General features: G+C 42.8%; 1 protein-coding gene, 1 long non-coding RNA gene and 4 other non-coding genes across 7 annotated transcripts in view; 1 reads left to right on the top strand and 5 right to left on the bottom strand.

The window, feature by feature from the left end:
• Window positions 1-2,650: 2,650 nt before the first annotated feature.
• On the bottom strand, window positions 2,651-11,246 carry LOC103187104. Of its 2 annotated transcripts, XR_488848.2 has the most exons (8): window positions 11,184-11,246; window positions 10,002-10,083; window positions 9,102-9,207; window positions 6,481-6,566; window positions 5,592-5,676; window positions 4,745-4,880; window positions 4,211-4,284; window positions 2,651-3,656 (listed from the first exon to the last, which is right to left on the bottom strand). It is a non-coding gene; the product is annotated as an uncharacterized LOC103187104 (long non-coding RNA). The 2 variants fall into 2 exon arrangements; XR_488849.2 differs by lacking the exon at window positions 10,002-10,083 and having other exon boundaries at window positions 11,184-11,221.
• On the bottom strand, window positions 3,753-3,840 carry LOC121850288. Its single transcript, XR_006085542.1, has one exon. It is a non-coding gene; the product is annotated as a small nucleolar RNA SNORD60 (small nucleolar RNA).
• LOC121850289 lies at window positions 4,395-4,479 on the bottom strand. The gene has a single exon (XR_006085543.1). It is a non-coding gene; the product is annotated as a small nucleolar RNA SNORD60 (small nucleolar RNA).
• Window positions 4,970-5,057, bottom strand: LOC121850286. The gene has a single exon (XR_006085540.1). It is a non-coding gene; the product is annotated as a small nucleolar RNA SNORD60 (small nucleolar RNA).
• On the bottom strand, window positions 6,116-6,203 carry LOC121850290. The gene has a single exon (XR_006085544.1). It is a non-coding gene; the product is annotated as a small nucleolar RNA SNORD60 (small nucleolar RNA).
• Window positions 11,247-11,568: 322 nt separating the features above from the next.
• traf7 (TNF receptor-associated factor 7) overlaps window positions 11,569-21,954 on the top strand; it is a 48,086-nt gene continuing 37,700 nt past the window's right edge. The window contains exon 1 of the mRNA XM_007906454.2: window positions 11,569-11,640. The gene's annotated coding sequence lies outside the window, so the exon portion shown is untranslated. The remainder of the gene's footprint in view (window positions 11,641-21,954) is intronic.

The following is a 21,954-nucleotide window of genomic DNA, read 5'->3' on the forward strand; positions in this document are numbered from 1 at the left end:
CGTCGCTCCGACAGTTCCGACAGCTTGACCGAGTGCTTACCTCAGCCTCCGCTCTGTCGTGATTGCTCTCCCCATGCAGAAATCCATCACCATGACATGCTTAAGAGAATCCAAAACAAGCTGAGATTTCCATTCATCCCACCTTCACATGGAAATCCCAGAGGTGGAATGTGGACTCTCTCCCTGGAGGGACACGATCCATTTACCTAATTCCAGTAAGCATTAAGCGCAGGTTGGCAAGATCCAAGGCTTGGGGACCCCAGAGCGTGCGTGGGGAAACTGCTGGAGTCCAACCAGCTAAAACCGCACAACTTGCCAGAGGGCTGCTCGATCCCGGCATTCCATTGCCAGGCATGTCACCTTGAGCCAGTTCAGCTTAACCCCACACACAGCAACCTACCAAGGCAGCCGTTTACATAAACCAGTGTTTGTGAAATTGTGCAAACTTCTACATGCATTATATATCTTCCAAAATACCTCAATTGAGTACAGCTTAACACCCCCATTATGCATTAACAGCAATTATGTCTGTTGGTGAAAGAATGTCATAGAAACAGCCAAATTTTAATTTCACCTCAACCTACAGACGTTGCCCGGAATCAATCAATCAATGTCTCCTTCGTCCCTAACAGCACAATTCAGCTTTTTATCATCTATTCTCCAAGTTTCTTATTCAATTAAAAAACAATTTCAAATACAAGGTTATTGGCTGTGTCTTCAAGGACAGTTCATGAAATGTCTGTTGACACAGGCTGCTTTACCTATGCCGGCTAGTTTCTCACACATTTTACTTCCTCCTAATGTAATGCCTCACTATGGCATGCACTTGTCCACCTAAAGCCAGCAAGTTAATCAGAAAACTAAAACCTGCTCTGGACTAGCTAATGATTGATTACTATGTAATGTTTAAATAACTCAAGTTAAATGGACGACCTGAATCTTGTGATACTGCACTGGTTTTTCTGAACTAAACTTCCTTACTTGCGCCAATGTAACTCGACTTATGTTTAATATCAGGGTTGTAATTTGTATTTCATGAATCTGCTAACTCAACATTGAGGCTTGGTAAGAAATGATTTATTTTTAATCATAAGTTACACATATTGAAGCATCTGTTTCGAGCTATCTCAAGATTGCTTACTACAATCACTCAAGGGCTGAGACAACACAGAAACCTCATTGTAAGCACAATACTTTTACAATACAATTTCCTGAATCTGTCTTCTGGCCAACAGCAGCTTAAAAAAAGCAAACTTAATGGTGGCACAGGCTTAGAGCTGGAAGACCCCCCTACAACTTATCAAAAACAAATTTGAGCAAAAGTGGTGCAATTCTTTTAAATAGGCCGCTACCCTGCTGATAATAATAATCCTTGCATTTGATATAGCGCTTTTCACGTCCACAGACATCTCAAAGCGCTTTGCAGAATATCCTGTAAAGTGAATTGACTGTATATTTGTGGGCGGAATGAGGCAGCCAATTGCAAACAGCAGTGTCCCACAAACAGTCGTGGATTGAAGTGACCAATTTATTATTTTTTTCTTGAGGGATTATTATTAGGCGTGTGGAGTGTGGAAACAAAATTAAATTCAGCTTTTTATTTATAAATGGTTTCAGATCTTGAACGTTTCTGCAGTAAATTATACCAGTGATATCACTTTATGTGGAGGGTTTCAGATCTCTGTAAGCTGAGGGAAAGTGAGTAGGTAAATCAAAACTACCAAATTAATTCCAATGTACTACAAACTTATCCAGGAATAACTTCATTTCAGGCTTGATGGTGGAGCAGGCCAGAGCGGACAGGTTGACATAGGGTCAGCAAATTGCAGAGGAAAGGATGGGCAAGGCCGTGGAGGGGCTTGAAGGCAAGGACAAGAATTTTGAACTCTTATCCTCTGGGGGATGGGAAGCCAATGGAGCCGGGTGAGGGTGATAGGGTTATGGACCCTGGTGTGTGAGAATACGAGCTGCAGGGTTCTGGATGATGGGAAGGCCACAAGCAGGAAGTTGGCGCAGTCGAGCCTAGAAATAATGAATGTGTGGAGTCCTGTAGCTCAGTGGTTAGAGCACTCGCTTTGCAAGCGAGACCAGAGTCCAATTCCAGGCAGGGCGAAACCTTGGGCAAGTTTCCTTACTCCACACACCTAATAATAAATTGGTCATTTTCAATCTACGACTGTTTGTGGGACATTGCTGTGTGCAATTGGCTGCCGTGTTTGCCCACAAATATAGTCAATTCACTTTAAGGTGTGTTCTGTGAAGCACTTTGGGATATCCCCCCGATGTGAAAAGCGCTATATCAAATGCAAGGATTATTATTATTATTATGAGGGTTTCAGCCGCCTGAGGGACGAGGCGGTGGCAGAGCCAGGCGATGTTGCAGAGGTGGGGGAAGTCAGAGCATGCCATGACACAAATGTGGGGTAAAGGGTCAAACAGACACTAAGGTTCCGGATTGGCTCAGTGAGGTGAATTGTGCATCCTTGGATGGTTCTGCTGTCAGGGGCTGAGATGTGCAGGAGCTGACGGGAGCCAATCAGGAGTGCCTTGGTCTTGTTGACGTTCACCTGTAGAAAGTTAGCTGTCATCCAGGACTTGATGTCTGACACACAGCAGTGGTCAGTCATGGAGTCGAGAATGGAGGCAGAGATAAATACTGCAGATATTTAATAAAATTAAGTTTACATTTATTAAATCCAATATAGCATGAACAAAGTCATGTAGTACAACTGGTAATACACAATCTCCCAAATCCCACTAGTTTATCAATCTCCGGCCATAGTTGAGAAATGGGCAAACACACGAGATTGGTAAGATTTTGATCTGTCAGTTGCAATGGGCATTTGTTTTTAATGATTTCCTTTACTAAGGTCTGCTCACAAATGTAGACGTGGCAAAACATCTTGTTTGGAATAAAATCTGGTGGTAGTAGTTACCAGGTCTGTGGTTGATGAATTGGTTCCTCGATCAATGATTTCTATTCGCAATGTTTGGTCTTGTCTACCGAACTTCTCTTCTGGGAGTCCAAGGGATTACTAAACAAAGGAATGTCAGCTTCTGCAGTGAAATCATGAGTGACATTCAAATTTCATTTTCCAGCTGCCTTTCTATGCATTCAAAGTGGCTGAGATGTCATGGGCAAGATTCAAAAACATCTCCCTGCAACATTAAATTGTTCCAATGAGCCATTATATCATTTAAAAGTGGAAAATCATTCAGCCACTCACTGAAATCAAGAAATTTAGGTCCCTCTTGTAACTTGTCCTTCCCCTCTAATAACGAAACAACCAGGTATCTTAAAGACCAAAACTGAAAGAGTACTTTCCCTTTGGAACAACTTGAACATCATGAAATTTGGACTGGATTTAGCTGTCCACTAATTTATCTGAAGGCTAAGATCCAAATCCCTGACTGTCCAACGGCTTGGGATGTCCTCCTGACCTGAAAGGCGCTTTACAAATTAAATTGTTGTTGCTTTCAGTTTCTTCACCATCAGAAAACAGTTTTCCTCACCAACAGTGCTACTTCGTAAGAAGCTGCAAACCTGTTTTCATTTCATCATTCTTTTTGACAAAAAATACTGTTTCTTCGAAGATTAGTCCCGACTGGTTACTTATCTTTCATCGTTTCAACTTTAGTGGATGTTTCAAGTCCAGCTGAAAGAAAGATGGTCAATTAAGATATTGTCAATTAAGATCATTTCCATTTTAAATACGTAACTGACCCAAACCAACAGACTTTGCCGACTCTAAAAGCCTCAGCCACAGAAATGTAATCAAGCGTTGCTAAAGCAACACTTTCATATGAGGTGTCAGAAAGTAAAGAGGCTCATCATAGACTTACATCAGCATTTTCAGTTGGTTTTTGATTTATGTAATGTACGAAGAATCCAGTCTGACATTTTACAGAACTTTACATTGTCATTTCAACTCCTCCTCCAGTGCAAACTTTTTTCAACAAGGGTATTCTCGTGGTTGTCAGAATTGCAGCACAGGCAGCCAGCTAGGCCATGCCGGATGTAACGTCAGTGACAACCCGATGACCCAGAAGTGGGATCTGCGGTCCTCTCCCCACTGCTCACCCATTATAATTGATATCTAATTTTATGGATCCAAAACAATTTATTTGAACTGGATCACCTTATAGTGGGGAGCACATCAAATAATCTTTAAAAAAGGTTGCCTGAGCCAATTAATAATCTCATACTTACCAAAGCTGCTACTTTCCACACACCAGAAGCTCAAGTTGTTAGAACAATCTGTTGTTTATCAACCAATACCATTTCTGAAGATAAATCACAATAAAATGATTAAGTATTTTCAGAACTACGTTGTTCACAGTGCAATAGCTAAAGTGAACACCCGGATCTTACATTAAGAGTTAATACTGACTATAAGCCTCAGCTAGAAAAGCATAATCAAGCATTGCTGTGCAACACTTTCATATGAGGTGTCAGAAATAAAAGGCTCATCATAGGCTAAAGTCAGCAGAACTTCTGAAATGCATTTTGATTCACAAAATAATCTTCATCTCTTAACAGTGAACCAATACATTCAACCCACATCCTTGAATAATGACAGAGTACACATGTTTGGTATAGTACATTTGTTGACCAAAAATAATTTCAACTGAACAATCAATGAGATGACCCCAGGTATAGTCAGACACGATCATACTGTCACTGGGTCTGAAACGTATTATTTTGAATAAAGCAGGTCAGATCGAAAAGGTGGTTAATACTCACTTGTATTTTTTCACAAAAAAAAACTTTATTGGGTTTGAAGAGAATTCTTCTTTTTACAAACAGTCTCTACAAAGATCAGTTCCGACTGGATACTTATCGTTCATCGTTTCAACTCCAGTAGATGTTTCTGGTCCAGCTGAAAAATTTGTTCAAATTAGGTCATTTTTGCCTTTAACGTGACAAAACATGTAATTGACCAAAAGCAACAGACTTTACCGACTCTAAAAGCCTCAGACACAGAAATGTAATCAAGCGTTGCTAAAGCAACACTTTCATATGAGGTGTCAGAAAGTAAAGAGGCTCATCATAGACTTACATCAGCATTTCCAGTCGGTTTTTGATTATGTAATGTACAACGAATCCAGTCCCTTACACAGAGTAGGCAACAAGTTTGGTGTAATGTGTTTGTTGACCAGAAATAATTTAAACAACTGAACACTCAAATAAACTGACAATGAGATGACCTCAGGTATAGTCAGTCAGACATAACCATACTGTCAATGGTTCTCAAACTTAATATTTTGAATAAAGCAGGCGGGATTGAAAAATGTTAGTACTCACATTGGTTTTTTTTTGCCAAAAGCTTTTTTGAGTTTTACAAATAGTCTCTATTTGGGGGCGCCGAAAGCAATGTTAGTAACAAACTGTTGACCCAGGAGTGGGATTTGTGGCCCTTTTTTCCATAGACCCAATGTAATCAGTATATAACTTTATGGATCTAAAACAATGCATTTGCATCTTGTAGAATGGGGGGGGGGGGGGGAACATCAAGTAATCTTCAGCTGAGTGGAAAAAATGTCCTTACAATGCCAAGCTAGAAATGAAGACTTGGGTTTCTCATAGTTACCAAAGTGAACATCAGGGTCTTTTACTAGGTGTTTCCACACCACCACACTTGAGTTCTCAGAATAATCTGAGGTTGTCAACCATTTCTGAAGATGAATCACAATAAATTATTAAGTACATGGTTTGTAAAGTTACATTCTTTAAAGACATTCATTCAGACCTGTCCTGCACCCTACCCTTTCCTTTGTATAAAGTGTTGCTGTGAACAGCAGAATGTTGTTGTCCTCCGTATTTGAGGAAACTGGGGATAATCATCCCTTTAAAAAAATATTAATAATAATGTGGTCACCAAGACTACTTGTGGGACACTGCTATGCACAATTAGCTGCCACGTTAATCCATAAAATATATAGTCAATTCATTTTACAGTATATTCTGTGAAGTGCTTTAAGACATCTCCAAGACGTTATAAGGCGCTATATCAATTGCAAGGATTATTATCAAGTATCTTCAGAACTATAGTTGTACACAGTGCAATAATTAAACGGAACACCAGGACCTTACATTAGTAGTTATATGGACTATAAGCCTCAGCCACAAAAGCATAATCAAGCATTGCTGTGCAACAATTTCATATGAGGTGTCAGAAATAAAATAAGGCTCATCATCGGCTAAAGTCAGCAGAAATTCTGAAATGCATTTAGATTCACAAAATAATCGTCTTTCAACACAGAACTGATGCATTCACCCCACATCCTAAAACATTGTCAGAGTAGACAACATGTTTGGTGTAATACATTTGTTGACTAGACCAAATAGAACTAATTTAGAAACAACTGAACACTCAAATATACTGGCAATGAGATGACCCCAGGTATAGTCAGGCATGACCATACTGTCATCTGGTTTTGAATAAAGCAGGTCAGGTCGAAAATGAGGTTGAAACTCACTTGTTTTTTTTATTCTGAGGTGGCATCGATAATAGCTATCACACTGGATGTATCCTCCTAGAACAGTCAGCTGCCAGAAGTCAACACTTCGACGGTAAACAGAAGAAATATGCATCAGAAGTGAAACAACAACCATTAAAACAAAGTTGAACATTTGACGTGACATGGCATTATCAAATGCAAGGATTATTATTATTACAACACTAAACTGGCCTGAAGTAAATAAAAACATTTAATAATCCTTGTGATAACATCAAAACATCTCAAAGTGCTGGACAGGTGATTGCTGTTGAGTGCAGTGTCTGTATTTGTAGGTAAACGCAGGGTGGAAATAACAAATAACAGGCCACAATCTTCCAATCCTCCTTGGGGGGCAGAAGGATAAACCCGGGAACGACAGGCGAGTAACTAACTAACGAACGAACGTCAGTAGTGGGGAAACTTCTGGAGAATATAATCCAGGACAAAATAATTTTTGCTTAGAAAAATATGGGTTAAAGGACAGCCAACATGGATTTGAGGAGAGGTAATATAAACTATTTTTTTGACGAAGTAACGCAGAGGGTGGATGAAGGTAGTAATAATAATAATCCTTGCATTTGATATAGCGCTTTTCACGTCGGGAGGACGTCCCAAAGCGCTTCACAGAACACACTGTAAAGTGAATTGACTGTATATTTGTGGGCGAACACGGCAGTCAATTGCGCACAGCAATGTCCCACAAACAGCCGTAGATTGAAAGTGACCAATTTATTATTGTTTTTGGTTTTGGAGGGATTATTATTAGGCTCTGTGTGGAGTAAGGAAACTTGCCCAAGATTTCGCCCTGACCTGCCGGGGATTGAACTCAGGTCTCTCGCTTGCAAAGCGAGTGCTCTAACCACTGAGCCACAGGACTCCACCAGTTGAGTAGTGCAGTTGATGTCATTTATATGGATTTTCAAAAGCCGTTTGATAAAATGCCGCATAAGAGACTTGTAAGAAAAATAGAAGCTCACGGTATTAAAGGGACAGTGGCAGCGGATACAGAACTGAAAGGGAGACAGAGAGCAGAGAGTGGTGGGGAATGGTTGTTTTCTGACTGGAGGGAGGTGTGCAGTGGTGTCCCCCAGGGATCAGTATTGGGATCTCTGGTGTTTTTGATCTCTATAAATGACCTGGACTTGGGTATAGGGAGTGCAATTTCCAAGTTTGCAGATGATACTAAGCTGGAAACATAGTAAACCGTGAGGAGGATAGTAACAGACTGCAAATGGACATAGACAGACGGGTAACATGGGCAGACACGTGGCAGATGAAGTTTAATGTGGAGAAATGCGAAGTGATGCATTTGGGGAGGAAGAATGAGAAGAGGCAATATACGCTGATGGTACAGTCTTAAAGGGGGTGAAGGGACAGAGAGACCTGGGGGTCATATAGTAAATCTTTGAAGGTGGCCGGACAGGCAGATACAGCTGTTAAAAAAGCATCCGGGATACCAGGCTTTATAAATAGGGGCATAGAATACACAAGTCAGGAAGTTATGATGAACCTTTATATAAAACACGGGTTAGGCCTCAGCGAGAGACTGGGTTCAGGACTGGGCACCGCACTTTAGGAAGGATGTCAAGGCATTGGAGAGGGTGCAACGGAGATTTACCAGAATGGTACCAGGAATGAGGGGCTTCAGTTATCAGGAAAGACTAGAAAAGCTAGGATTATTCTCCTAGGAACAGAGAAGGTTAAGAGAATCTATTTCCACTGGCGGGTGGGTCGGTAACCTGAGGAAACTGATTTAAAATAGTTGTTAACAGAAACAGAGGGGAGGTGAGAATTTTTTTTACAGTGAGTTGTTGGCATCTGGAATGCATTGTCTAAAAGGCTGGTGGAAGCCGATTCGATAACAGCTTTTAAGAGAGAAGTAGATAATTATTTGGGGAGGACAAGTTTGCAGGGCTATGGGGAAGGAGCAGGGGAGTGGGATTTATCTGGAAGCTCTTTTCAAAGAGCGGCACAGACACGGTGGGTCGAATGGCCTCCTTCTGTGCTGTATAATTCTATGATACAAGGAACCATACTGGAACCAAAAAATATTCCCTCCAAAAAACAAAACAATAATAAATTGGTCATTTTCAATCCATGACTGTTTGTGGGACATTGCTGTGCACAATTGGCTGCCGCGTTCGCCCACAAATATACAGTCAATTCACTTTACAGTGTGTTCTGTGAAGCGCTTTGGGACGTCCTCCCGACGTGAAAAGCGCTATATCAAATGCAAGGATTATTATTATTATGACCGGTTTACCTGGAGAATGTGGACCAGGACACTGGGAGAAATTCCCACTTAATGGACTGTCACAAGAGGCATCATATATAAAAAAGATATTGGCTCAATGGTTCACATTCTAATATTTTAAGAATAATTCAGGTGAAAAAAGTTTCGAACAACACTGAACATTTTATCACCTCAGTAAGACATAAATTGCAAATTTTACCATCTAAACCCAATCTTTTATTTTTATGATTGGATTAATTCTCTTCTAAATAAATCCAGTTACACAACTGAATGAACATCCGTCTTTATAGCTGTTAACATCAGTTTTTCATCAGTGACAGCCAAAGCTCCAGCTGTTCATACTCACCAACATCTTTATTCTGCAACACCAGCAGACGGCAACTATTATCCCTTACTTCCACCATCTGCAGGCAACCAATCCTCTCTACGTGAGCATCTCCCATCTTTCTGGACTGCAAAGAGTAATACATTTTACCAACACCTGATTGTATTTTTAAAGAAACAATGAGCACCATGCAAAGATTTCCCAAGTAATTTTTTTTAATTACTTCACACAAATATAAATCTTGCTCTGGCACTTAGGCGAATCAGAAGTAGATAATTATTTGGGGAGGACAAGTTTGCAGGGCTATGGGGAAGGAGCAGGGGAGTGGGATTGATCTGGAAGCTCTTTTCAAAGAGCGGCACAGACACGGTGGGTCGAATGGCCTCCTTCTGTGCTGTATAATCCTATGATACAAGGAACCATACTGGAACCAAAAAATAATTCCTCCAAAAAACAGAACAATAATAAATTGGTCACTTCAATCCACAATTGTTTGTGGGACATTGCTGTGCGCAATTGGTTGCCGCGTTTCGCCCAAAAATATACAGTCAATTCACTTTACAGCATATTGTGTGAAGTGCTTTGAGACGTCTAGAAGACGTGAAAAGCACTATATCAAACGCAAGTATTATTATAATTATTTGGGGAGGACAAGTTTACAGGGCTATGGGGAGAGGGCAATGAGTCGGATTGATTTAAATAGCTCTTTTCAGAGTCGGCACAGGGCTGAATGGCCTCCTTCTTGGCTGTATAATTCTATGATGTAAATTACTATTGTAATCAGTAACATTTGGGAGAATTATTTGGTCAGAAGGTGGCAGCGCATGTTTTCATCAATGCCAATGAGGCACTACTGTATGTCACAAAAATCTTTTTTTTCGGGTGGGGGGAAGAAGAATGTGCTAAATTAATCTCTCATACCTTGCAGTAGGAGATTTAAGATTCAGTCTTCTAATAAAGTAGTCATGAGAACGAAAGTGTAGTGAACATGTGGGGTTTTTCTCTAAAAATACAGAACAAATTACAGAATATGGTTAAATTTCAAGAAATTGACAAAATCAAATCAACGGTTAAGAGGTCAATAATCAGTTGAGTGGTGAGTCAGTAATGTGTTAAGGGGGGATATGCAAAGATCATTTCTTTGGATCAATATCAGAAATATCCGCAGCACAATGGAAGTCCCCCAAATTGCAAATATAAGTTTGTAACTAGGCATTGCATTCCAGAATATTGGCTTTAATTCCGCAAGCCTTAACTTTAGCAAAACTGTGACTGAAGATGCAGCCTCCAAATAAATATAATCAGAAAACATAAGAACGCAGGAATTAGGAGGAATCGGCCATTCAGGCCCTCGAGCCTGTCCCCGCCATTCAGTAAGATCACGGCTGAGCTGCTAACCTTAACTCCATTTACCCGCCCTGTCCCGGTGTCACTTTCGTTTTTAAAAATCTATCGAACCAAACACGAGTAGAGGCAGTGGGGAATGTGGCAGAAACGGCCGCGGCCGAGACTGAAACCGCACTGTGAGGTGCGAAAGCTGCTGAGGCGGGAGGGCGGCGGACAGCCGGTGTCTCCGCGTCAGCAGGTGTGTGCCTTAATGCGCGGGAATGCGCGAGGCTATAAATGATACGGTAAACTTTTATTCTGGATTAATCCTTCAAACACTTGCGATCTGTCCTCAAGGCGGGCCAGGCCTGAAGAGCACCGTGCGTTACAGTTAACAGTACGGCTAAAAGATATGCAAAATGGGGGTTATGCAAAGTGCAGGTTTTGTACAAAACAGACGGTTTAAAGGAGGGCGGTTGTTTTTGAAATAAGATTCTAAAACCACTGGTTGCAACTGAGCTGACATGGGCTGCGCGAGCGAGAGAGCGCCCGCCCGCCCGCCCCCGGGGGAAGCTGCGGCTCCTTCTCTCCCAACTGCTTTTCAACCGCTCACAGAGCGGCCAAACAAAAAAGGTCAACCGTCGAGCTTCCTTGGGCACAAACGAATTTCATCCACTGACAATGACCCCCATCCCACGTACTATTTCTCTGCACAGATAAGAACCATCAAGCGAACCACGCGGCGGCTCTCGCCCTCCCTCACACACAGCAACCAACCTGCTTCGTCGAGTCCTCAGGCCGAAAGAAATGGCACCGGCTCGCGCTCCGGAAAACCGCCGTCCCCACCTGTCAATTACAGTCCAGCTGGCAGCCGATTGGGTAGCTCTGTGAGTGACAGTACAATGAACCAATAATCTGCGCCCTTCTGGAATAGTCCGACTTAGCTCTTCCAATCGCCGCCAGCTCAGATAGGGGGCGGGAGTTAGGGGACGGTGCACCAATGTTGGTGAGCGCCACCACAGGAGCCGCCAGCCTGCTCTTCAGAGGGATTGTGGGTAATGTAGTCCGGAGTGGCCGTTAACCGCCTGGTAAAAGTGGCGGTAAAAACTACAGAGTCCGTAATGCGCCGCGACGGGCGAGCATGCGCATAGTAATTGCTTGATTTCTGTCTCTCTCTTCAGGCAGTTGGACGGACGATGGGGGTTTGAAAATGTCAAACGTAACGGCTATCCCGGTAAGGACCGTCTGCTTTTTCAGCTGTTATGGAGGAGTAAGACCGTGACGGGAAGGGTAGGTGTGTGTTTGAGGAGGATTTACTTTAAACTGGGGTGGAATGACCAGAGATCGGTGACACGTCTGGAAAATGGAACCAGTTCTGGAGGCTGAGCTGTCATGTCACTAACCCGCCAAGCAGTGTCTGCGGGTCAAGAAACGTTCACAACTTAACCCGACTCTGGTCAGACAAGAGTCTGGAAGAAAGGAGGGGTGGCCTAGCCGTTCCCAATGACGGGGGTAAAAAGCCCTTCTCTCTACCCCCTCTCCAACTGCCTCCTTCCCCTGTCTGTCCTGCGCCGCCGATTACAATGCAATCTTTGTTTGACAACAGCCCTCGGGGTGACTGGCACAGCCGCTTGTCTGTCTGTTCTCTGTCTGTGTCAAACAGCAAAGCAAAGCCAGCCTTTTGATTTAGTCAAATTAAAATGAATAGCTTGACCCAATCCCCACGAATAAACGCAGTGTGGTGCCTGCCTACTTGCAGAGAGTCCTGACATTTATATCTCTCATTTCCCTTTTTAACGCCCCCGCCCAAAAAAATCTTAAGTTTTGTTATTGTGCTTTCACCTCGAAGTAATAATATTGTAATGTGGCAATTTGAATTATTGTGCAAAAATCTGTTTTGGCAGTAGAAAGCCTTAAAAGTGAGAGTTTCAACTTTATTATTTGGAGAGATGTTATTAGCAAACCTATTAATGTGTATTGATCCGTATGAAACAATCCGTATGACGCAAATAAATGTTGTAAGCTGTCCTTAAACATCGCCCCTCTCAAGGAGAATGAAATACAGTAATTATAATTTACTAGTATTTTCTGTGAACTAACACAGTTACGAAAATGTCAAAAATCAGGTCTTCTGTTGGTGGCTGGCACTGTAGATTGACTGGATATAGACAGGGTGAAGTGTAAGCTTTGAGGAGAGCTTTCTCCTCTTTAATACAATGAAAGCCAATTTATGCTCTACAAATACTACCTAAATCCATGGGGAACTGTATACTTTAAAAATGGGTCAGCTTTATACCAGAATGTGCTGGATAGGATTTGCTTTGCTTCATTTTATCCTGAAAGATTTGCTGAAACATTTGCTGAAACATTGAAAAAAATTACAGCTGTGCTTCTAACTTTGAGGGAAAGATAAAGGCTTTCTGCATCACTGACTAATGCGAATCAGTTAAACAAAGCAGATAAATGCAGGTGTTCTGGGTTATTTGACAGAAAGATAAATGTTTTGTTGTATTATAGAACAAAGCAATGCAGTTAAACATAGGTGATTTCAGATATTGGATAATGCTACAGCAGACCTTACATGGACCTAATAGGAACAAGTCTATGCTACATATTCTGTTAATTTGTATTGGGAAATCTATTTAAAGTTCATCAGACAGCCAATTAAATACGTGATTATTTGTTTCAATTTGTTAGGTATATGGATTTTATCGTTTCAAGTTAATGGTCACAATGGTCCCTGCCAGGGTCTCACGATGAAATGGTTCTCTTCTTTAATACAATGACCCTGTCACTTGAAAGTCAGTTTATGCTCTGCAAATACCACACAAATTCATAGGGAAGAAATATACTTTAAAGTGGTTCTAGGTGAAGGTACTCTGGAGGATCCAAGCCCTTGCTTGTGGAGTCTGAGTTTGTGAACACACGTTTGTATATCCAAGGCTTGGAATCCACTTTGATTGGTTTGGAGCTGCTGGTTAAGCTTTGCACCTCCAGCTGGTAGAAGCATCGCTCAATCGGAAGGAATGTGTGTCTGAACTGTAGTCAGGAAGATAGTGGTGATGCTCTCATGCATTTCATGCTGAGCTGTGTTACCCACCAGGAAGACCACAGGGTATTCTTAGTACCTGCTATCCAGCTAGTGAGGGCTCAAACCTGTGCTTGTCAGATGCCAAATGACAAACTAGTGACTATCCTCCTTGGACTATCGCCTTGGAGCTGAACTAGCTCCAAGGTGACGTATTTGGCAACGGAATGTCACGTTCGAGCCCTTGTGATGGCTTTGGGTGTCCAATTCCTGAGCCAGGCGGGTCTGTAGTACTCCAGGGCACTAATGATGATAGTCCAGCCAGCCTGGTTCATCAGCAGGACTTTGAAGGGCAGACAAGTCACAGGGGATGGGGAGTCTTCCCATTCAGCTCCCATTAATCCTGCAAGCCAAAGCCCTAATGGGTAGGGTGTTCCTAACTGGACAAGCAGCGGGAAAGCTTACCATACAGCATGCTTTTTTGCTGGACGACTCCAGCGGCATCCCAGCGCACAAGCTTTGGCTATAATCAACCTGTGCCTAATACTCTCCTGGTTTAAGTAAGAAGAGTCCGACACTCCAAGGAGTGAGTGCGCATTCCATTCCTTGTATCAGGAATTTCCAAGCATAGTTGGGATGCATGGAACTCAGTTTGGTTTGGATGCATAATGATGGGTTTGCTCATGTGTCAGACCCCCAGCTGACCAAAACAAAAAGCTCAGTTTAAAGTACTTTATAACTTGATGGCCCTGACTGGCTTATTGTTTAAAAATGTGTAATAATCAATGATGGGGCAAAGAATAATCCTTTCATTTGATATGGCGCTTTATCACATGTTCGTGTAGCAACCATGTATTTTGTAGGCAAATGCAGCAGGCAATTTGTACAAAAGAATGTCAACAACAACAACAACAAGATTCGATTTATTGAGCACCTTTCACATCGGGAGGACGTCCCAAGGCGCTGATTTGTACAAAAGAATGTCCCACAAATAGCCATGAATTGACTGATTTTAATGTTGGCTAGAAAACCAGGAGAAACTCCCTTCTATTTTTGAATAGTGCCATTTGAACAGGCAGACAGGTATGACGGTTTAACGTTCTATCTGAAGGACAGCACTTCGAACAATTCAGAGTTCCTTTGCCCTGGAATGTCAGACTAGAAATTAACTCAAAGTCTCAATATGGGGCTTGAACCCACAACCTTTCACTCCGAGCGAGTGCTACTAACTGTGTCAGGCTAATATCTAGCACCAAATCAACTGAAAGCAAATGATCCAGTGACTAAGATTTTACCTCAACAACAACAAAAAAATTACATTTGTATAGTGCGTTTCACGTTGGAGGGGGAATGTCCCAAAGCACTGGATGGGAAGAGTTTCGGACCCAAGCTGGGGGTCGGGTTGGGTGGAGGGTAGGGGGGGAAGCAGGGTGATCGAAAGCCTGGTCGAAGAGGAGGATCTTGAGATGGATCTTGAACAACAACAACAACAACAACAAAATTGCATTTATAGAGCGCCTTTCACGTCGGGAGGACGTGAAGGTGGCAAAGGAGTGGGCGAGGCGGAAAGACTGCGGGATGGAGTTCCAGTGAGTGGGGGCAGAATGGCAGAAGGCCCGCCCGCCAATAGTGGTGCAAGCGAGGCGGGCGACGTGAAGCAGGCTGGAGTCCGCTGAGCGGAGGGAGCGAGCAGGATGGTAGGGAATTAGGAGGTCGCAGAGGTGGGGGGGGGGGGGGCAAGACCATAGAGGGCTTTGAAGGTGAGGATCAGGATCTTGAACTATATTCTCTGTGTGATGGGAAGCCAGTAGTGTCCGGCGAAGATGGGGGTGATAGGGTCATGGAGCCTAGTGTGGGAGAGGACACAGGCTGCAGAGTTCTGGATGATCTGCAGCCTTTGGAGTGAGAAATTGGAGAATCTGACAAGCGATGAATTTGTGTAGTCAAGCCTCGATGTAATGAAAGCTTGTTTGAGGGTTTCGGGGGCCTACGGTGAGACAGTGGCGGAGCCGGGCGACGTTGCGGAGATGGGGGAAGGCAGAGCGGGTCATGGTGCAGATGTGGGGTAGAAAGGATAGTTGAGGGTCAAACAAGTTGCCAATTTTCCGAACTGGCTTAGTAAGGTGGAGTGTGCGACCATGGATGGTGATGCTGTCAGCGCCTGAGATGAGGAGGCGCTGACGGGAGCCAATCAGGAGAGCCTCGATCTTGTTGATGTTCAACTGGAGAAAATTACCTCTGACATTCTGTCAGACAGGAGTGGTCCTGGAGTCAAGGGTGGAGGCAGAGAGGTAGAGTTGGGTGTCATCCGCATACATGTGGAAGTTGACCCATGTCTGCGGATGATGTTACCAAGAGGGAGCATATAGAGGGGACCAAGGACGCTGGACAATCAGTGTAGGAGAAGCCGTTTGTGGAGATTAAGTGGAGAGGTACTTTCTTGAACCAGACAGAGCCCTGAAGGTTGATGTGAGAGGAGAGGCAGTGGATGAGGATAGAGTTGTCAACGCTGTCGAAGGCAGAAGAGAGGTCAAGGAGGACGAGGAGGTAGAGGGAGCCCTGGTCGAAGATGGACAGAATGTCATTAGTCACTTTGACCAGGGCTGGATCTGTGCTGTGGGCAACACGGAAACTCGATTGGAAAACCTCAGTCTCATATTGTACCTTTAACTATCCTATTAAACTTCATTTCTTTTTCACTCATCAATCCTTACAAGCTTTTCAAGAAAGGCCAAGTTTAGTTTCTTCTTACCAGTTCGTGACTATTTTTTTTACTGGTATATTTTCAAATCTTGGTACTGTGCTGCACCGACCAGGAATTGAACACGGGACTGTCTGAGACTAGATGACTCAGTTTTATTCCAATAATTTTTCTCCTGCAGAGCCGCTTTAGTTGCCTTTAATCTGTGGGTGAGAAGACTATCCATTGTAAAGGATATCAAACCCTCAGTGAGCCAAGATTTGAGGAGAGCACACTACATAAAAATATTGCTTTGTCTTAGCCATAAGTGACTTTTATTGCAGTCTTAAATAAATTATCCCAACTTGCTTGTTTTTATAATACACTCAGGTAACATGACTTTGAATTCTCAGAAGTATGCTAATTATTCTTCTGTGTAAAGTAGGGGATTTTTGTTTTCACTGTTCCTGTTCTAGTTTTCACTGTTCCTGTTCTAGTTTCTAAACACTGCACACTTTCTGCTAGAAAATTCACTTTTCATGTAGTAGTGTGTTTATAAATAGGACTAGAGTTTTTTTGAAAATATCAATATTTTGCCATTTGTTCTCCCGAAGTTGTCTTTCCATTGCAAAACAAACACTTCAATATTCAAATATTTTGACATTGACAACACCAACAAAAGATTCAACATACCTATAGCATATAGAATTTCTGATGATTTTTTGGAAAATATTGGAATTAAGAATGAATGTTTATCTTCAAATAAGCATTATTATCCTGGGGCTTTGGTCTCAGTTTTGAAGCCATTAGCCCAGATTTCACTTACTGGTCAGTGTAACGGCTGGTAATGTCTCAATTTTCTTTATCTGAACTGCTGACTTTTTGTCTCCCACAACTATTTAAAGTTCAATTTATTCTGACCCTTTTAACCGGTTGTTTCTTGGACTTCTTAAAATTTCCCTGTTTGATTTCACACTTTTGCATTATCACTTTGGTCCATCAGCAAATCTTCTTTGAAGCCTGTCCAGGAAATAAGTTGATGTTATATCTGATTCATGCCACTGGGAGATATTGTATCAAAAACCCCCAAATATCAGTATTACCTGCATAGACCTTTACCATAGTACAGTACCATTATAATGATTGATGACAGTTATAGTGTGGATTACCAGCCATCTTGACTCTACTGCTAAATATTATGGTGTTTTTTAGTAGCTGCAAAAGTATAGAAGAGAGTCTAAAAATTTAATTCTACTATCTTTTTAACTGGGGGACAAAAGGACTCCTGAAATGAACACAATTCTATTCTTACTTGTTACATGTTATATGTTTTGCCTGATATCACCACATAGCACTTTCCATGTGGGTCACTGGGTCAGGATCAGGTGTGATTTAGGCCAATTATTCTTTTTTTCTTCCGTAGCACAAGGCTCTCTAAGGTCTCTTGAAATATGCAAAACAATGCATTTCTCACTTGGAGTATGATACCAGTAACGACTTTTAATAATTCTTAGAGATACAACATAACATAAAATATAACATTTTACTTTTATCAGAAAGTAATTTCAGATCCATCCGAATAAAAGAGTGCAAAATGCTCTTGTTCACCATTGCCATTCTTAAGAGAATTATATCTGCTTTCAATAGTAGAAAGCATTCTGGATTTTAATTAAAGCTGGATGCAATGATTACATTCTTTCATTTCTAATGTCTTACAACTATACATAACCTTGACCATGTTGAATCTAAGGAAATGTCTGCATAGAGTTGTACGTGGCTCCATTTATCTTTCTTGCCTTCATTTTGACGTAACAAGACAAGATAGACAAGATTCCATTTATAAAGTGCCTTTCACGTCAGGAGGACGTCCCAAGGCGCTGCACAGTTGGGTCATGACCCGAGCAGGGGGGAAATGGTCAGGGTGAGGGGAGGGAAGGGAGGGAGCGAGGAGGGGGGAAATGGTCAGGGTGAGGGGAGGGAAGGGAGCGAGCGAGGAGGGGGAAGAGAGTCGAGAGGGGAGCTGAAGGCTCGGTCAAAGAGAAAGGTTTTGAGAGCGGCCTTGAAGGAGGAAAGGGAGGAAGCAAGGCGAAGGCACTGGGGGATGGAGTTCCAGAGCCTGGGGGCTGAGAGGCTGAAGGCCCGACCACCGATGGTAGGGCGGTTGGGGCGGGGGACGTGGAGCAGACCGGAGCCAGAGGAACGGAGGGTACGGGCAGGTAGGTAGGGGGATAGTAGGTCGGAGAGGTAGGAGGGAGCAAGGCCGTGAATGGCCTTGTAGGTGAGGATGAGGATCTTGAAATCAATCCTCTGGGGGATGGGGAGCCAGTGGAGGCGAGCGAGGGCGAGGGTGGGAGTGATGTGGTCGCGGAGCCTGGTGCGGGACAGTACACGAGCTGCAGAGTTCTGAATGACCTGCAGCTTGTGGAGGGAGGGGCGGGAAGGCCGGCGAGGAGAGAGTTCCCATAGTCCAGCCTTGAGGTGACAAAGGCGTGAACCAGGGTTTCAGCCGCGTGAGGGGTGAGGTAGTGCCGTAGTCTGGCGATGTTCCGGAGGTGATGGAAGGCGGTGCCAGTTGTGGTGCGGATGTGAGGGAGAAAGGACAGCTCAGGGTCGAACAAAACGCCGAGGTTCCTGACTGGCTTTGAGAGGTGGAGAGTGCAGCCTTGGATGCTGATGGTGTCAGCGCCTGAGGTGCGGAGGCGCTGACGTGAGCCAATCAGGAGGGCCTCGGTTTTTCGCACGTTGAGCTGAAGAAAGTTGTCTCTCGTCCAGGACTCGATGTCGGACAGGCAGCTGTCAGGACATCGGTGGTCGTGGAGTTGAGAGTAGAGGAGGAAAGGTAGAGTTGGGTGTCATCCGCATACATGTGGAAGTTAACTCCATGTCTGCGGATGATGTCACCACAGGGGGAGCATATAGAGGGTGAAGAGGAGGGGACCGAGGACAGAGCCCTGAGGGACACCACATGAGACAGTGCGGGGGGTGGAGGAGAAGCCATTCGTCGAGACGAAATGAAGACGGTGAGAAAGGTACGACCTGAACCATTCAAGGACAGTGCCTTGAAGGTTGAGGTGGGAGGACAAGCGGTGGAGTAGGATAGCGTGGTCGACCGTATCGAATGCTGCCGATAGGTCGAGGAGGACGAGGAGACAGAGGGAGCCCTGGTCACAGATGGTCAGGATATCATTGGTGACCTTGACCAGGGCAGTTTCTGTGCTATGGGCAGCACGGAAACCTGACTGAAGGGGTTCGTAAAGTAATAATAATAATAATAATAATCCTTGCATTTGATATAGCGCTTTTCACGTCGGGAGGACGTCCCAAAGCGCTTCACAGAATAGACTGTAAAGTGAATTGACTGTATATTTGTGGGCGAACGCGGCAGCCAATTGCGCACAGCAATGTCCCACAAACAGTCGTAGATTGAAAATGACCAATTTATTATTGTTTTTGTTTTTTGGAGGGATTATTATTAGGCGTGTGGAGTAAGGAAACTTGCCCAAGGTTTCGCCCTGACTGGAATTGAACTCAGGTCTCTCACTTGCAAAGCGAGTGCTCTAACCACTGAGCTACAGGACTCCTTTAAGTAACCTTTACTTAATTCATGGCGTCCCTGCTGATCTTTTGAAACCTGTGTTATTTTCAAAGGAATTTTTAATTTAGCTGATCTTGTAGATTTTTAAATCTCATGAAAATTAAATCTCAGCGAATATGAAATGAACATAAGTCATTAAGAGTCTAGCTTTTAGGTGGTAGACAATTAAACTGAAATACAAAGAACATGTCAAATTGAAATCCGATTTAATTAAAAAGATTTAATAATCTACAGGGAATAAAATAATTTTTGAAGCAGTTTCACTATTTTACTCACTGTATGATTTTGATTTACCCAGTCACACTATGGTCACTAGAGTTTTCATTTTGAGTATAAATTTCAGTGAGGTTTAAATGGTATTTGTAACAGGAGTTTGAAATCATGAATCCTGCAGGTAACTAGACTTGTGTCACGCTAACCCATGGGAGCTCCATTCTCATACAATATCCTTCTAGGCACATCGGTGCAGAGTTCTGTGGGAAAGGTACAACCCATCACATTCTGTTACGCATGGGATCCAATATTTACAAATTATTTTTTAATCCTGTTGTGCATACCATTTAGACATCCTCAAACATGGATTTTTAACTTAGCAGAAGGATGCTTCCATAGTTTGACAAATCAATCCCATTTTCTTTGTACAAAGATCGCTGCAGCTGGTGCTGCATAATTGTATAGATCTCGAGCTTTTTGGCTTGTGCACTTTGGTCACTTTTTCAATGAAAGTGAAGTAAGTACTTGGCAGGCTGGGAAGCTTTATCTCGATCTAAATTAAATACACAGTGAGCAATTTATTGTACCAAGTGCAGTCAGCAAACAATACACTCAAATTCAATCGCAGTTATGGTCTTGTCTAGCCAATGCTCCCTTGTTCCTTATGTGCGCGCCTGGGTAGTTTTTTTTAGCCGGGTGTCTGACAAATGCGGAACCCCGTCACTGTGCTTAAGAATATCCAAACCAAACAGAGTACCATGTATCCCACCTATACTTGGAAATTCTCAAGACATTTGTTGCAATGAAATGCTCACTCTCCCTGGAGAGACGCATTCTGCTTACCCGATTCCAGAGAGTATTGGCTGCAGGTTGGCAAGAACCGAGGCTTGGGTCTCCAGAGTATGCATTTGGCTACTGCTGGAGTCTAACCAGGTAAAACCGCATAGAGCATTGAGAGCACTATCTGGAAGCTGCTTGTCCAGCTAGGATCCATTAGTGCTTTGGCTTGCAGGTTTAATGGGAGTGAGTAGGAAGAGTCCATACCCCCAGTGCCTCGTCTGTCCTTGCAAATCCTGCCAATGAGCCACCTGGCTGGGACATCATCTTCAGTGTCCTGGAGAACTGCAGGCCTACCTGTTTTCGGAACTGAAATACCGAGACTGGATAGTTAGTGACTTTTGTGGGGAGGGAGGAGAGGAGCATCACAGTCTCACCCTCCTAATCCAACCTCCTCTACAGAGAGCATCACCCACATAGATCTTAAAGGACACCACAAAAATTCAATAGAGTATGTACTGTGTGCAAGGGAAAAAGAATAATAGTAAACATTAAGTATAAAATTATGTATGTTCCTTTCCGGGTTTTGTAGTGATGTCTACAATGAATGACAATAGTAACAAAGTTAGATCCAGATCTGTCCAGCTTTTCCACGGGTAATAATTCCTTCAAAACAAATTGGTCACTTCAATCCACCGACTGTTTGTGGGGACGCTGCTGTGCACATTGGCTGCAGTGTTTTGCCCACACAATATGCAATCAATTAACTTTACACTATATTCTGTGAAGGCTTTGAGACATCTCGAAGATGTGATAAGGCGCTATATCAAATGCAAGGATTATTCTTATAAACACTAAGCTGCTTCTTGAATCAGCAGATCTTAAAAGTATTCTTCTTGTGAATAATGCTATCCTGAACTATTTACAGCGTCAGCACCCTGTAACACAGCTTGTTCTAAAAAAAGTTGCTTATTTAAAAACTGTGTATAATGCGTAAAACTGTGTAAACTGTGTATTCCTGAGTATAAGTGTAAAGCTCTGACGCTGGTTGAAACATCTTGCATTAGATTTTTGGGATGTCTCTGGAGACATTGAACAAGGATCTTTTAATACATAAAAACAAAAGGAAGATCAATAATGCAATTTACAAGTGTCAGTTCAATAAGAAAATGAACACTAGGTTTGTGAATGAAAATGAGTTAGATTGAACAGTATATTGACCAAGAAGAGTTTTAGAATCATTTTTAGCACCCTC

This window comes from Callorhinchus milii, unplaced genomic scaffold, assembly GCF_018977255.1.
Source record: "Callorhinchus milii isolate IMCB2004 unplaced genomic scaffold, IMCB_Cmil_1.0 Scaffold16, whole genome shotgun sequence".
In the NCBI taxonomy this organism is placed as follows: domain Eukaryota; kingdom Metazoa; phylum Chordata; class Chondrichthyes; order Chimaeriformes; family Callorhinchidae; genus Callorhinchus; species Callorhinchus milii.